The 17053-nt window shown below is 30.6% G+C and overlaps 1 long non-coding RNA gene and 1 pseudogene across 1 annotated transcript; both read left to right on the top strand.

Annotated features, from left to right (window-relative positions):
* The first annotated feature begins 5590 nt into the window (after positions 1-5590).
* LOC129318073 (uncharacterized) lies at positions 5591-10645 on the top strand. The gene is made up of 5 exons (XR_008595156.1): positions 5591-5735; positions 8902-9923; positions 10043-10180; positions 10413-10484; positions 10584-10645. It is a non-coding gene; the product is annotated as an uncharacterized LOC129318073 (long non-coding RNA).
* Positions 10646-10710: 65 nt separating this feature from the next.
* LOC129317289 (putative leucine-rich repeat receptor-like serine/threonine-protein kinase At2g19230) lies at positions 10711-12964 on the top strand (annotated as a pseudogene).
* The last annotated feature ends 4089 nt before the right edge of the window (positions 12965-17053 follow it).

Below are 17053 nucleotides of genomic sequence, written 5' to 3'. Positions count from 1 at the left end.
AAGATTTATCTCCAATGGCTATATTAACTATGTAACGTCTTTAAATGGTTATTTGATATTTCTAACACTTATTTCACTCCATGAGCTATAAATTTAACACCCAAACTGATCTTAACATTATATTAACCTCAAAAATCATTACGTTATGAAATTCATGATCATATTACTCTTATTATATGAAAATCATTGCTTTTGAGGCAAGATCAGCGATATGTTTATATTTTGAGTATTAGAGCTTTATTATACTCTTCATTACTCTTAGAGAGAGTTTCAAGTGAGTGATTTACATACACAAAACCTTTTTAAAGGTGAGGAAGAGATTTCTCTTGGAATTAAGAGAGGTTTTTCTCTTCGAAAAAGAAGCTCACTAGCAAAGCGAGTTGTTGTAAGGGCTTACAAGTACATAAACTGAACTTATGGATGTACTAGGCGACAAGCACCTACTCAAGCTACTGTTTTAGTAAAGAAATCTCAAATAGTTTCTTGGAGACTGGATGTAGGCTCAAGAGGAGGAGCTGAACCGGGATAAATCATTGTTTGAAATCTCTCTTCCCTTACCTCTTTATATTTCCAACAACATTGATTTATATTATGTTTTAGTGTGCAAAATTAAAATTGATTTAGCTGCAAACTCTTACTCAATCTTCCACATAGAAATTGATTTTATACTTTTTTATGCTTGTGAAAACAACTTTGGCATTCTCACACACAAAGTTTTGAACTCAAATTTGCCTAAACCTTCCTTGAACACAATCTTGGTTGTTTTGCCATATCTAACAATGTCACCTGCCTTGTATGCGACAGATGATGCCACATCACCTAGCCACCTCGTGCCACATTACATGCCATATGTTTAGCAAATGACACCACCTTGTGACACGTCACCTGCCACATGTGTGCCTCCTTAAGCCACCTCACGTGCCATGTCACTACCACATGTTACATCACATATTTGTTGCAAAATATGTCAAAACTAAAGTTTGAACCATGGATCTCCCATCTTCAAGCCTTAAGTTTCCCTTCTTTGTCAGTTAAATTAAAATGCACCTGCAATTATTATATGTAAAATTAAATATGTATTATTTAATATATATACATATATCAAATAATATATTATTAAAAATATATACATATATTTTATTTTATTTTCAATTACTAATATGGAAAAATAATTTATATGAATATTTAAATTATATTTTTAAAAATATTAATTTTTACTAGTAAGTATTATTTTGTTAGGAAAATAAACTTAAAATAAACAAATTTTAAATATTAAATAATATTATATGCATGGTGACCAATTTTTAAATTTTATTTTTATTTTTAAATGAAAATTATTAAGTATATAATTTATTTGTAAATATATATTATATTAGTTTATGTTAAACATCTTTACTTTGCTCATTTTACAGAGGGCTCCTTTTGCATCTTTAATTACCTACCACCTTGGTTAGCTGAAAGGGATAGATGATGATTGATTTCTTGGCTCTCTTTTTGTAATTTGTTTGTTTTTGGGCTGTTATCTTTTTCTCTTGTAATGCATTTCAGTTTTATCCAAAAAAAACATATTTTACTTTTTTCTTCTCCATATTTTTCTCAAAAATTAATAAACTAAATGATTAAATTTTTATCTTCTCTGAAAATGGTTAAATGTTTCCCCCTCTTTTATTAAAAATATATTGTATCTACAATTTTTCAATATCTTCAAAAGTTATTTTAATAAAAAATTAATTTCAACCATATAACTTTTGTTAATAGACATTTTGAATAATTTTGAATTTTTAATAAATACTAATAACTTTTACAATACAAGATAATTACAAGGATCTCATATGTGATCACTCTAGTTAACCTCAATCTAATTGTTCTCCATCTCATAGCAATGAGCATTTGAATAATTTTTCATATTCTTCTTTTTAATAATTAGTTATAAAAATCTTATTTGTAACTTTTTTTTATAACAATGGAAACCTAAAAACACTATGCAAAATTATATGAAATCCTTATCCAAAAGCCATTAGAGTTTAGCAGAAGAAGTAAATATCATGTGCATACCAAGCTAAGTATAAAGTGCACAATATGCTAAGCAGTCTGCAATATCATTTGCATCTCGTGACATCTGTATAACTTTAACGTTCCAATACCATTTATGTATTTACATGTAAGTAATAATTGATGTATAACTTGACCTGATTATAATTAAAAGTTGTTAACCTCTGGAATTTCAAGTCATTTCATCACATTTTCCTTAGATTATGATATATTTTATCTCAATTGTATATATTTTGATTGCCCAAATTAGGAAAATATACCTTTTATTTTGAGTTTGCATGCATGGCTTTCATTTGATATTTTTAGGCTAAATTTGTGTTATTTTGGTGTAAGGTTTAATTAGTTTTATTTCTAGAATTTGTTAGTGCTTTTGAAAGGCCTTTGGATGAAGAAATCAAGTGCATAAAGGCTAAGTTTCGTTAACAGTGAAAATAGTGCAAAATTGTCAAAGTCATCCCAAAGTCGCAACTTTCATGCTGTCAGCAAAACGCTCTATCTAATTTATTTGAAAATGCTTGGGTAGGATGCATATATGCTATGAGCTCAACTTAGAACACATTCTACACACTTTTAGGAACATTTGGAGGTTGGTTGTACTAGGGTTTGGACATTGGAAGGGTTAGGATCAAGAGATAGAAGCTTTGAAGACATTTGAAGCTCATTTTCTTCAATTTTTCTATTCCTCTTCCCTTTCCTCTCTTGTAATTTGAAATGGGTCTAAATATTTTGTGTATTTGTAATTTGTGAAATCTTATAAGTAGCTAAACTCTTTGTTCTAGGATTATTTAGAACTCTTGTATGGATTTACACTAAGTTCCTTCTCTCTTTTTGTGATTAATGATATGTGTGTGTGTGTGTGTGTGTGTGTTACTCTTTTCTTAATGCTTCTAAGTGTTTGGCCAACATTTAGATGTTGGGTTCACTTGATTGATGCTTAAAAGGGCTAGGTTAAGTGTAGAACTTGGTAAAATAATGCAAGAAACTTGATATTTGCATGTTGAATGGATGGTTTTACTAGTAAGATAGAGATATACTTGCTAGCCTTACATAGCCACATTAGGGTTGGTGTCTAAAATTAGGTTTTATTAATTGTAACAATAGATTGAACAATTATTTTAACTAAATACTTGTTTATGACTTGTGAAAGCTTGTTCAAGTATTTTTAGAATTCTAGATCAGCACTTATTTTCATTAATAAAAGCATTTAGGAGAGGACGTAATCTTAATATTATGAAATGCAAGGGGGATAAATAATCCTAGGTCCCAATTTGTGCTTAAAGTTTGTGAATCATTATCTTTTCTTTAATTTCTAGTGTCAATTTAATTTTCAAAAATCGACTTCATATAATTATGTTTTGGCTCAACTTAATTGAATGTGCTTATTGTTTTGTTTGATCGTTGTTTTTAAACAAATCTATGTTGGAATGATACTTTATTAGCATTATATTACTTGTCACGACCTGTGTACTTGTGGAGCGCAACAAAAGTAATAACCCATCAAGGTTTTAATTTATCATATTAAAATACTAACTTAATAATATAATTCTTAAAAAACATGAACTATATATGTCTAAAAAAAGATTGTGAATAATACAAAATTTAAAAATAATTTAATAATTAAACTTAACACATCTTCACCATTATTCTTTTTGGTTTATGATCCTATATATCATTTATTTCTAATTTTGTATTAAAATAAGAAATTTAATTTCATAAATATCTTTTGAATGATTTTCTTTAATTTTAAAATTTTAAAATAATTCATAAGAAATTTTTTAATAATTTAAATGATAATTTTATAAATTACTTCATATATAATTTAAAATTATATTTAAGCTTTTAAAAATACTTTTAGTTGGTGGCGACAAAAAGGGACTTTTGGCAGCAACTTTGATTTGTCGCCGTTAAAAATTATCACCTAAAGTTTTTTTTTTTTTGTAGTGCAAATTATTAGTGCTTTATATAGAAATTAACACATCAACCTTAAAATATTCACTAGCTTCTGGAATGTATGACATTGAAAATACTATTATTTGTGATGTACTCGATCAGATTATATTCCAAAGTCAACTATTTCATAGTTTTTTTGTTAAAAAAAAAATAAAAGTCTATTTCATAGTTTATGCTTATCGGTCTGGAGATCCGATCTTTGTTTTTGTACTTCTAGATGAGTTTTATAAACGATGTCTTATTTTAAATCATCAGAAGCAATGTCTTATTTTATCATTTTTTAATTAAATTTGCCAACTAGGTTTAATCATTGATATATAAGATGGAGTTTTTCTTTAAGAAAATCTTAAACCTCATTTACATATCCATTACATTTAAGGAAAACTAGAATAATTTGGCCAAAAGAAAAAAAGAAAACTAGAATAACAAAAATTCCATTATCATGATAAAATCTAAATATAAAAAAACGCCGATTTGATCAACCAGATCCAGATCATGAGAAATGAAACAACCAAATTGATCAATTATTAAATGCAAATATTATCCTTCTAAGATCCCTCATTTTGTAGAGATATTCAATAACGAATCTAGAACCTTTTTTTTCCTAGGTGGAAGGGTATTAAAAACAAAATACGGAGTGAGGTCTAAATCTATTTTAAATGGATCAGTGTTTGTCCCCATATACATCCGTCACTGTAGACGTACTATGCCAAATAAACTATACAACAAATCAACAATCAATCATATTCATATGTTTAAAAATATATTAACAATTATAATTAGCGAACGAGTCAAATCATAGGATAATATTTATGTATATATCATGTAGTACCAAAGACTTGGAACTAGTCTTCAGCCCGGGGAAAATAGAAAGACTTGTGTATAAAAAAAAAGACAAAGACTTAGTTCTCCTTTTGTATACTGAGTTTACCATAATTTGTCTCTGACTGAGTCGTTTGTGATGAGTGAGTTGTTCCACATGATATAGACATGTCGAGAGAATTACTCTGCAAGTAAGTTTTTAGTCTCAGTGAAGGGACTATGACTACTTAAGTTTGAAGTTTTAAGTTTGAGTTTGTATGCCTGCAAAATTTTTTTTGAAAAAATCATCTTTAATTTAACTTGACAATATTCAAGTCTGATATAATCAGATAGTTATATATAAAAAAGAAATAATTACTCTTAAATCCCGCACCCAAATATTGTTGATATGCCTAGAGGTAATTTAAGATGTTGTGTGGAATTTTCTCAATAATAAAAGTATATAACAATCCCATCGATATCCATCATCATTCATCAATCTCCCTCAAGATAAAATATTAAATTTATAAATTATACTACCTGTAATTTTTACATTCTATTTTGATGTTGATACAAGCTCTTCTAAATTCATTGAATTATATATCACCCAAACTTAAATAAAAGTGAAAAATAGATAGTATACATACCAATGCCATACACGTGGCCTCTTTAATAGAGACCCAAACCTGTGCTGTGCTGACAATGAGACGCATGGGTCCCACGTATCTATGTGTTTATTTATACTCACTCCATTTACTACTTCTCAAAGCAGTGCAATTGCAAATCATTAATGCTTCCCAGTTCATTTCTCTTTTCCGGTTCCTCTAAGCTTCAAAACATGAAGAACACGCTGGCATGGATTCCTGCAGTTCTGGTTTCCCTCATCATTGTTGGTCGCTCAGCACAGTTTGCTGCAGATGGTGATTATTCAGGTAAGCTCTTGGCAAGCCTTTAATTTAAAATATCAAAGAGGAAATTGAATATACTTCTTTAGTTATATTTATTACTCCTTCCATTCCAAATTATAAAATAAATATTTTTGAGAGATTCAATATTTCAAAATATAAGACACTTTGAGAAGATTAAGATTTCATTAAATAATCTTATTCCAATATTACTTTTTCTCCCTTTCTATTTAACTTTTGTCCCCCCTCTCTTCAATATATTAACTGAAGAGTATTTGAAAGCTTATATTTTTTATTTTGAAAAAAAAATAAAATTATTAAGTGTATTTAATGAAGTTAATTTGTATGTGATATTTTATCCAAAAGTATCTTCTAATTTGGGATGGAGGGAGTACTTATTAGAGTTGGTAATTCGAGTAAGCCCGAATAAGCTTGACAAATGGATTTGGGAGTTTAGAAAAATTTTTGCTTGCTTCAAGCTTATTTGGGCAGCCCGAATAAGCCTAAAAAATCCAAACCAAAATGAACTTAGTCTGAATATCCAAATTCTTTTTTATTATTAATAAATTATAAAATTAATATTCACTTCAATTTTTACTTACTACTTAAAAACCTTTCCTAGACTCTCAGTTTGCACATTTCGCACCGGAAAATAAAGTTTTAATGTTTAATGACTATTTATTTTGAATATGTTTTGAAAATATTAAGGAAAAATAAATATAAGAGGTTACTTCATATACTTTCATTTTTACTCTTTCAATGCTTGGTCTCATGACTGTAATAAGAATAGGAAAAGAACATTGTGTTGTGGTGGTACATTGCTTGAAAATTTTTACTTTTTTAAAATAAAGATGAATTTGACCAAAAAAATAAAATATATTTAACAATTTGAATATTTAAGCTCAATGAATTGAACCTAACCCAAATAAGCTCTACTCATTCAAATTACTAGCTCTACTATTTAAGGGTAGAGAGACTATGTGTTTTGGTCTTATAAGGCACCTTAATGATTTGTATCCATCTTTATCCTTTTACCCTTATTAATTATTGGGAGAATTATTAAATGTTAGATTATTTTTATTTTAAAGTATGTATATTTAATTTAATATATGTAAAGTTAGAAACTTATTGAATTTTAGACAAAGTTAATAAAATCAAGGTTTTCCTTAGTTTCAGTGAAATTTGTTGGAAGTAACATATAAATAGAAGTAGAAGAAGTATGTATGTAATGACTTACATGGTAATCCCAACCAACTACAATATAGGGTATCTTTTGGTTAGAAGCTTTACTTAGTTCAAAATATAGGGTATTGAGTAGTTTTTATAATTATTCTTTTAATTATACTACTAATTTATTTATTACTCTTTCAAAACAATTATGTATTGAAATTTCAATTGTCATTACTAAGGCACTTATAGAGGATATTTAATGAAGATATAATTCAAAATATATAAAAAAATTAAGAGATTATGGTTTTACTTAACTTTTTGAGAATGGTGAAATAGTTACCAATTAGCATAGAGATTTCATTAATGATGATTTTTCATAGATTTATAAAACCCAAGGATCCAAACGCTTTTTTTTTTTTAAAAAAAAAAATTACCTTAGTTTGAATGTAGTGAAAAATAAAGAGGAGATAAGCTAGAAAGTAAAACTTTAAAATAATAATATTTTATTATTTTTGAAAATTTTCCCTCCTATTATTTTCTTCTCTCTATTTTTCTCTACATCCAAACCAAGCCTAAGAGTGCGTTTGGGAGTAATGTCATTTTTCTGTTTTCTCTAACCTTTCTATCACTACCTCATTTGTGTTTGGTTCAACTGTTCAACGAGGGGGAGGGTAATGGAGTTAACGATCACTTGTTTGGATTGATTGAAAAGGATGAGAGCTAGTAATAAATTAACAACTTTATACTTATCAAATTTAAGTTATGTTTTATTTTTTTTGCTTTGATATATTATCAAAAATAGTTATATCATAATCTAGTAATTTCTTATTCTAGAATGTGAATATTTTCAACTTTAACATGTTTTGATAAAATACATTAATATTTTTTTGTGAAGAACCAATACATCGATATTACAATATTTTAGTGTTTCTAATGAAAAAAATATTAAAATTTTATACATTAAAAATTATATATATTAAACTTTGTTATGGTGATAACATTCATTTTTATTAAAGGACGAGTGAGATGAGGAAAAGGCATATTTTTTCAACATCCAAGATGATTTATAAATTTTAAAATTAAAAGGGTAATTTAGTCAATAAATATTTCTCTCTCATCTCCCCTTAAAAAAAAAAAAAACCTCCAAATTAGAGGAGAGTAAAGAGCTTAATGGCTTATAATTAGCGCTGGGCTCAAAAGCCCTTTTATAAAAAAATGTGTTAATTTTTAGAACTAGAGCTTATAAAAAAAGGGTTTAAACGAGTAGCCTGACGAGCATGACTTATATTCTTGCTTTAGGGCTTATAAGAATCAGGTCTAATAGCCCTTGTATACAAAAATTCCTTTTTTCTAGGCCTGACCTTTTAAAATATATATGGTTTAAATGGACAGTTTGAAAGACCCAACATTTATTGATGGCTCTAGAGGGAAGGAATAGGGTATAAGTGAAGGGAGGCAAATGCAAGTGAAGGGAGGCAAATGCATCCCCTCACTTTTACAAAAATTATGAATAAATTTATTGTATAGGTTTTTATTATTTTACATTCATGCCCTTAAAATTTTGAACAAGTTATCCTTAACTCTTAATATTTCGCACCCTAACCCTTGAGTTTTAAAATTCCCACCCCGCCAACCTAGTATACTGGCTGTGCCGCTACAAACAACACCCCTCACCTAATAATTTTTGTTTTATAATCACTAAATTATTCTCACTTATTTTCTTAATTTTAAGATTACCCTTTATGACATATCCCAAAAATAATTAGTTTCTCACCTTCTAATCCAATTACAAGAGAGCACTAAACCTGAATTATTAATCATGATAGTAGTGTTGATTAAACCTAATTGGGATAGCTGCTCTTTCAGTCCAAGGAGATCAGATTATAGTCTCTGTTGTGTTGGTGATAAAAGATAATCATGGTCCCACAAGAAATATATGAAGGTCAAATTAGACATATGAAGCTCCACACATGTGGTTGCCGTGGAAACATAAAAAATATAAGGAATTTAAATGGATGTGCAGGTTTCATAAGCATAGACTGTGGAGCAAGCAAAGGCTATGTTGACGAACTAACTGGGATTTCGTATCAGACAGATGAAGACTTCATAGAAAGCGGAACCAATCATGAAGTACCTCCCAGCTTTAAAGTCAATGATCAGCCATACATACAAAGACAGCTTGACACGCTGAGAAGTTTTCCAGAAGAAAAAGGAACTGTTACACCCTGAGACCGAAACAAGAAACCAATCAGCAGAAAGAAAAGTACATGATCAGAGCCGTGTTTTCATATCAGAATTATGACTACAAAAACCAAGCTCCAGAGTTTGACCTCTACCTGGGGGTCAATTACTGGGACACAATTCGATTCGGTAAAGACAATGATGCTCAGTATCGTGAGATAATAATCCAACAGGTCACCAATGGCATTGTGCAAGTGTGTCTTGTACACATCGAAGAGGGCACACCTTTCATCAACACTTTGGAATTAAGGCCATTGAACAGCTCTCTTTATCCCACACCATTTCTCTTATCTCTTGAAGTGAGGAGAGATTGTGGCGCTGAGCGTAGATATTTTGTCAGGTACAAGGACGATGTGTATGATCGCTTGTGGCTCAATTCTAACGTTCGGGATCTGAAAACAAGTACACAAGTAAAACTACTACAGAACTCTACTTATGAGTTGCCGTCAGACATATTACTCACTGCATGTCTGTCCAAATGATTCCCATCTCTTGATTAATGGAACTTGGAATTTCAATCGTGATAAGCAGTTTTACTTGTTTCTTCATTTCAATGAGATTCAAAAGCTTCCTTCTGGACGAAAGAGGATTATCAATGTGACTGTTAATGATGGGAATTCACTCTCTCAGGACTTGCTCTTGAGTACTTGAAACCTGTAACCCTAGTTTCCAACATGATAACTGAAAATTATGTTAACTTCAAAGTCAGAAACAACAGTTGATTCTTCTGCTCCTCCTATCCTCAATGCCTTTGAGATTTTCAAGTCATCCCAGAACTCAAATCTCCTACTAACACACAAGACGGTATAGCTATTAAATTACTTCCATGTTGATTGATTTTGCAATATTCATAAAATCAATATATTAAAAGAAAGAAAAACTCAACGGGGTGTTCGTTTGTTTTATTATTGGAAATTATGCAGTTAATGCCATCATGGAGATCAAGAGTACTTATGGGGTCTCCAAAAATCATTGGCAAGGAGACCCATGTGTGCCATCTAACTTTGCATGGCAGGTGTGAATTGTAGCTCTGCTGGCAACAATTCAAGAATCCTCTCATTGTAAGTGGTGCTGTACCCGTACACTAATTTATGATCTGCAAGATATATGAACCATATAGTGTGAGGATTTTAATTATAATCGTAACATGACACAATCTTGAGTTAATATGGCAGTCAGATATATATATTATATATATATGTCAACCTAAAAGCTGTAGATTCTATTTTTTGTTTCTCTCCTTTAGTAATACATGTATGGTGGGCAAACTTGTTAACTATAATAAAATTGTAGGAACTTGAGCTCAAGCAAACTCGAAGGACCTATTGATGAATCTTTCGCCAGTTTGGAAAGATTAGAGTCCTTGTAAGTTGTTATAAGATAGGCTATGAACATATTAAAATATTCTAGTAGTATTGAGCATATTTTTGGATATTTTGAACAATAGTAACCATTTGTTCATAGGGATTTGTCAAACAATCAATTGACAGGAGAACTACCAGAATTTCTCGCAGCTCTTCCTAATTGAAATCATGTAAGACCTTATATATATTGCATTTCATTGATTTCCTGCGACGAATATTGTAAAGTCATGCATGTATGTCAAAAATCCATTATTTTCTCTCTTTTGTCACCTTGCAGTAACGTGACTGGAAACCAGTTCACAGGTCCAATTCCCAAGGCTTTGAGGGGAAATGCTAATTTGAAGCTCAGGTTACTTGTCCTCGTTATCAAACTCAGATTCTAGCTAGCTTATTCCTGTTTGAGAGCCAATTGGAGAAAGGAAGAAGAAAGAGAACAAATTGGATAAAATTATTACCTAGCTATATCTAAATTATCAATACTCTAAAAAGTTTGGAGTGCATAGAAAAAAATGCCTTTTATTTTGCATGAAGTAAAACCTTTCTAGGACATAAAATTATATTCCTAATTAGCATCATGTCTAGATCAGTAACCATAATATAAGTCATCAATATATATTGTGATAATGGTTATCTTTTAATATTATTCATACATATACTTCGGCCTCATGAATAATTATTCTATAATTATTTTGTTTACACACAACCTCTCATATGCATGACTCCCAAATTTAGCTGCGATATCTGTGGAAAAACAGTGTGCAAGTCATATATGTTATTCACTTCGAGATTCATTTGTTGACTTATACTTCCTCTTTCTATTCTACCTGCAGTGCAGCCAACAATCCAGGCCTTTGTGAGACAGAATCATGTGACAAAAGACCCAAGTTTGTAATTCCCCTTGCAACATCAATTGGAGTTTTGGTCCTAATCATGATTCTTTCTTTGATGATTTGCAGACTCAAAAAGAACAGACAAGGTAATTATTTTTATATTATCTGTTGTCATTTCACTGGAAATGTAACACTCATGCTCTATATAAATCTTTGCACATCATATTAATGACAAGTAGAGATGTGTTTTTGCAATTCTTGCATGCTAATTATAATTTCACTTTGTGTAATCTTTGCTATGAGTTTCTTGACCTAAGAAGCTAATCTCTTGACTCAAGTTACTTTACTTCATTGTGAAGTTTCAAACGTACATTTGATATAATGATGCAGGCTTGTCTACAAAATCCCAGAAGTTGGAAATTCTAAAACAAAGAACCGAGAATTTTCTTACTTTCAAGTTCTTCATATCACCAACAATTTCAAGACTCTTATTGGAGAAGGAGGATTTGGGAAAGTTTACCTTGGTACTTTAGAAGATGATTCTCAAGTTGCAGTCAAATTACTTTCTCCATCATCAAAGCAAGGATACAAGGAATTTCAATCTGAGGTTAGATATGAGTGTCATGTGTAATTTCAAAGCTTTTTATTTATATGCAAATTAGGTACTTGATCTCTTCATTATGATGTTAGAGCTAATTACTCTTGACTTATTATAGGCTCAACTATTGACGGTTATTCATCATAGAAACTTAGTTTCGCTCGTTGGGTATTGTAATGAAAACAACATCAAGGCATTAATTTATGAATATGTGGATAATGGAGACCTTGGCCAACTCTTAGGTATGTCATATTTTGTGCTTTAAAACTGCAATGTCACTGGTGTAATTTTCTTGGGATTTTCATGTCTTAAATACAGTTATATAAGATCTCATTTATCGAACATAAAGGCAATATTTATAGTACATATTGTATTTGGACTCGAACTACTCAATCGATTTTAATTTCTGTAGTTGATCTGGTTGATCAAACACTTTGAATAGTCGCATGTGTGATGATATATGGTTCCTTTTTATATATTGAAACACACCCTAAGAGACAAGTGTATGTTTTGTAGAGCGCAACTCAAAAGTTTTGAAGTGGAATGAGAGACTTCAAGTTGCAATTGACACAGCAAAAGGTGACAAAACTACTATATTATTAATGTATCTTTGCTTGTCAATACAATTTATTAATTTTTTTTCTTTCTTAAAGAATAATTTGGTGGAGTTGCAGGATTGGAATATCTTCATACTGGTTGCCATACTCCTATAATTCATAGAGACCTGAAACCATCCAACATTTATTAAATAAATTTATGGTAGCCAAGATTGCTGATTTTGGACTATCTAGAGCCTTTACAAATGAAAGAGATTCTCATCTATCAACTCAACCTGCTGGTACTCCTGGTTATATGATCCTGAGTAAGTGTTTCTATCATATCAATGAAAACATTAATAAATTTGCTTAAGAACAAGAGACAACATAATATTAAGTTTTAATTTGTAGATACTAGTAATATTTAAAACCAATAAATTATACCAACAAAAAATGTATGTAGTTAACCTAATTAATTGTTATATCCTTTGCAGATTCCAAAGATCTGGACAACTAAATAAAGAAAGTGATATTTATAGTTTTGGAATGATTCTTCTTCAGCTAATAACTGGTCGTCCTCCAATTAAGAGAGGACCTAAAAAATATTAGTTTCATTCTTGATTGGATTCAACCTAAAATTGAATGTGGGAATATTGAAGGCATTGTTTGATCCAAGATTAGCTAGAGAATTCTATGTTAATTCAACATGGAAAGCAGTTGAAGTAGCAATGTTATGTGTCTTACCAATATCAACCCAAAGGGCAGACATAAGTTACATATTGCAAAACTACATGAATGTTTAGCTTTGGAGATGCATCATGCAAGAGCATTCATAACACTATGCCAAGCAGTTCACTTGATTATAATGTGAACAGTGAAACAATGACTATTCTCTCTGCTAGATAGTCACAGATATATTTTTGCTAAAGAATACTAAATTTCATGTTTGTACGTTACAAGGACCATTGTATATACAACTCTCCTCTTTGAATAATTATGGTCAAAACATAGTCTACTCTTGATTACATGTTGATGAATTAATAATGTGATGTGGATATAATTGTAATTAGGGTGAAAGGGCAAGAATGCCTTGAAACTCTTCCTCCAAGGACGTCTAGTATCCTAAACCTTTTTTAGGAGCGTTGTTGCTCTGAAACTATCCAAAATGGTGCCATGTTACCTTACTGTCAAAGTTAACCATTTGTTCTCATTTGTTTGACTTGACTTACACGTGGCAGACACCTAGCATTTTGAAAATATTAAAAAAAACAAAAGAAACACATGGCCTCTCGTCTTCTTTAGTCCTCTTTCTTGCTTCTTCTTCTTCTTCTCCAATAAGCCCCCTCCTATTTTCGATCAAGGCCTCCTCAGCTCAAAACTCAGACACTTTGTCATCGTCCTTGAAGAAGGAAACCTTACCTAAGACATCGAGGGTGAAAAAGCCTTTGCTCTTCTTAATGATACATAACCCTAATGAAGAGAATCTGATAATCTAATCCCCAAATTGAATCAAGCTTGGATGGAATTGTCAAGGGAAAGAGAATCTCCAACTAGGGGCTACTGTAATAACCCTAAGTTTTAAGTAAAATTAAAAAGATATGATTATATGTTTTAAGTGTATTATATATATATATATCTATATATAAACAAATATTTTTAAGAAAAGGGGTTGATCTATTGGAAGTTATGTTAATAGCTCATCTAATAGGTCCTTAGTTCGAATCTTACGTGCCATTAGGGGTATTTTATTTTTATTTCAATTTTGGTAAACTTACAAAAACTGCCCTCTTTTTAATTAATAAAAAATAATAAATAGCATTAGATTTTAATTCATTTTCTCCAGATCCTTCTTTAATCAACCAGAAAATTCAAATCCTAAGCCCCTGCATCTCTTGTCTCTTTCCTTCTCAGTTTTTGCTATCATCTTCGTCACTTATCTAATTGCTGGCAACCATGGAGTACTTGTTACAGAGGCATGCATGTCGTCTCTTTGTTTGCTGCTCTGTCTTCCCTGTTTGCTAAACCATTTTTCTTCATCCTTGTCTATGCTGATAGTGGCCGTGGGAAGCTAAACTATTGAAGAAGTAGTGCACGAAGGAGCTTGAGTTGTTGTTGTTGGAGCTTTTCATCATCCTCTTCTCTTTCTTTCTTCGTTGCCGTAATAACAAGAATTCTTCATTCCCCTATTCAGTGCAAGTTTTGATTTCTCCTTCCTTTCTCCGTCTTTAGTTGGCAATATGAGGTATAGAAGCTTCAAGTCATTTTCTTTCTTCTTATTCCATGTATATGTCACACCCCAATACTAAGGATGTGATCAGCATAAAATATGATGTGAACTCATATTCCATAAGCCTTAATTAACTAGAAATTAAGTTAAAATATTTGTATATGTAAGTTGTATACAATAATAAAGTTCATAAAGTTTTAAACATTTTGTGAAAATTTTGACAAAGTCTCCTATATAATTTGGACTTCCCAAAAATTCCAAAGCAATAAACCTATCAACCAAACCAGCAAGGAGACTAGCTCCATTCTAGCACTTTACATTATACAAAATAAGATTAGGACTTAACTATGGTACATGTAGAGCACTAAGCTATGATACAAAAAGAAAATATATAGTTTTACTAAAATAATGATCACGATAGGCTTCCTCTTTTCAAAAAAACAAAAGCGTCCCTTAATGATTTGCCAGAGGCACATAGTTAGCTAATATTTGAAATTTAAAAAAATTACCAGTGAGCAGTGTTCCAATGAAATTATAATTTAAAATATGCATGCATGCATGCATACATACATACATACATACATATAATATTATATATTAAAGGTAATAACTAATAAATTTAATTCAAAATGACTTAATGAAATCATGAAACATATACTTTAGCTAATAATAAATAATAAGTTTTCTCAATAATATAATCGCAAAATTAGACAATGCTATCAGAATCACATAAGTTTATTAAAATTTGTACTACCCATAATAAAATAAAAATTTTCAATAATGGTTGCAATTAGATAAAATGCTTTTGGAGAACTAATCTAAAAATAAAAATCTTAATTTAAATCTAGGAGGGTTGTATTAGAATGAATAACAAGCGTGGACACACGGTCCATAAAGGTAAATAACTAATCAAGTATAGCTCAAAGCCATGAAATAAGCATGGCGAAAGCCACAAATCAAGCAATCAAGTGTAGGCACGAGGCCCACGAAAACAAGCATGAGTACCATGCTCACAATTAACTGTCCCTCCATTCCACGTGCGTTGGTCGTCACATAGGGCTAGCACTCCAATGTACCCAACTAGCTAGGTATATCATGGCATACTAAGGGCTAACAAAACTACCGTTAGCATCTAACATTTTGAACTCATCCTCCTCCTTAAAATCAAGCGTATATGGAGCAAGAAAAATAGTTTCAAAATTTTCACTTGCAAATACTATCCAGCTATCATTTTTTCATTGTCCAATTTATTATCATTTCTTCCATACATAAATTATTGGAATAAAAATTTTATATCAATGTAGAACTAAATAATTAAACTGCTTATGAGAAATAATACAATTCGTCATATATTTGTTTCAACCATTGCTTTCAACAATACAAATCCTTAGTAAAATTAACATGTTGTCACACCCCAATACTAAGGGTATGACTGGCATGAAATATGAGATAAAACTCATATTCCATAAGCCTTGATAACCAGATATTAAGCTAAAAAAATCAATATATGTGAGGTATATTATAATAATAAGGTTTGTAAAATTTTAAATGTTTTGTAGAAATTTCAATAGAGTCTTCCCTATAATTTGGACCTCCTAAAATTTCCACAACAGCAAACTTGTCACCTAAATAGCAAGGAGATTAGCTCTGTTCTAGTAATTCATATAATAATAAAAAAATTAGGACCTAACTATGGTGTACATGGAGCACTAACTTACAATTTACAAAAATACAGTACAAAGTTTCAACAAAAAGAATAATCACCATGTGCTTCCTCTTTTCAAAAAGTAATAGGGTCCCTCATGATCCACAGGAGGTACAAGGTCAAGTACGATATCTGAGGTCAAAGAAACTTCCGGTGAGTATCATTCCAGTAAATTTTAAAAAACTTATGAAGATAGTAAAAACAGATTTAATCCAAAATGACTTGATAAACTAATGAGACATATGCGTAAGCTAGCAATAAACAATGATTTTCTCAACAATATAACTATGAAAGTAATCAACTGCTATTAAAATCATATAACTATTTAAAAATAGATACAACTCATAAAGTACGAAACATTTTCAATAATAATGCGGTTCAATAAAATACTTTCAGAAGATTAATAGATAACTGATAATTAAAATTTAAATTTAGGAGGGTTTTATTAGAACGAATAAGTGGACACATAGTCCACAAGGGCAAATAACCAATCAAGCATGGACACCATAATCCACAAGAGCAAGTAACCAATCAAACGCGGCTAAAAGCTATGAAACCAGTACGGCAAGAGCCACGAATCAAGCACAGGCACAAGGCCCACGAAACAAGTGTGAGTACAGTGCTTAGAAATTACCATCCCTCCGATCCACATGCATTGGCCTTCGCACGAGACT

The sequence above is a fragment of the Prosopis cineraria genome, unplaced genomic scaffold, assembly GCF_029017545.1.
Source record: "Prosopis cineraria cultivar Desert tree isolate PC_DT_omini unplaced genomic scaffold, ASM2901754v1 PC8, whole genome shotgun sequence".
Classification (NCBI taxonomy): Eukaryota; Viridiplantae; Streptophyta; class Magnoliopsida; order Fabales; family Fabaceae; genus Prosopis; species Prosopis cineraria.
The sequence above is the reverse complement of the archived record's forward strand: the minus strand, read 5'-3'. Positions and strand labels throughout refer to the sequence as shown.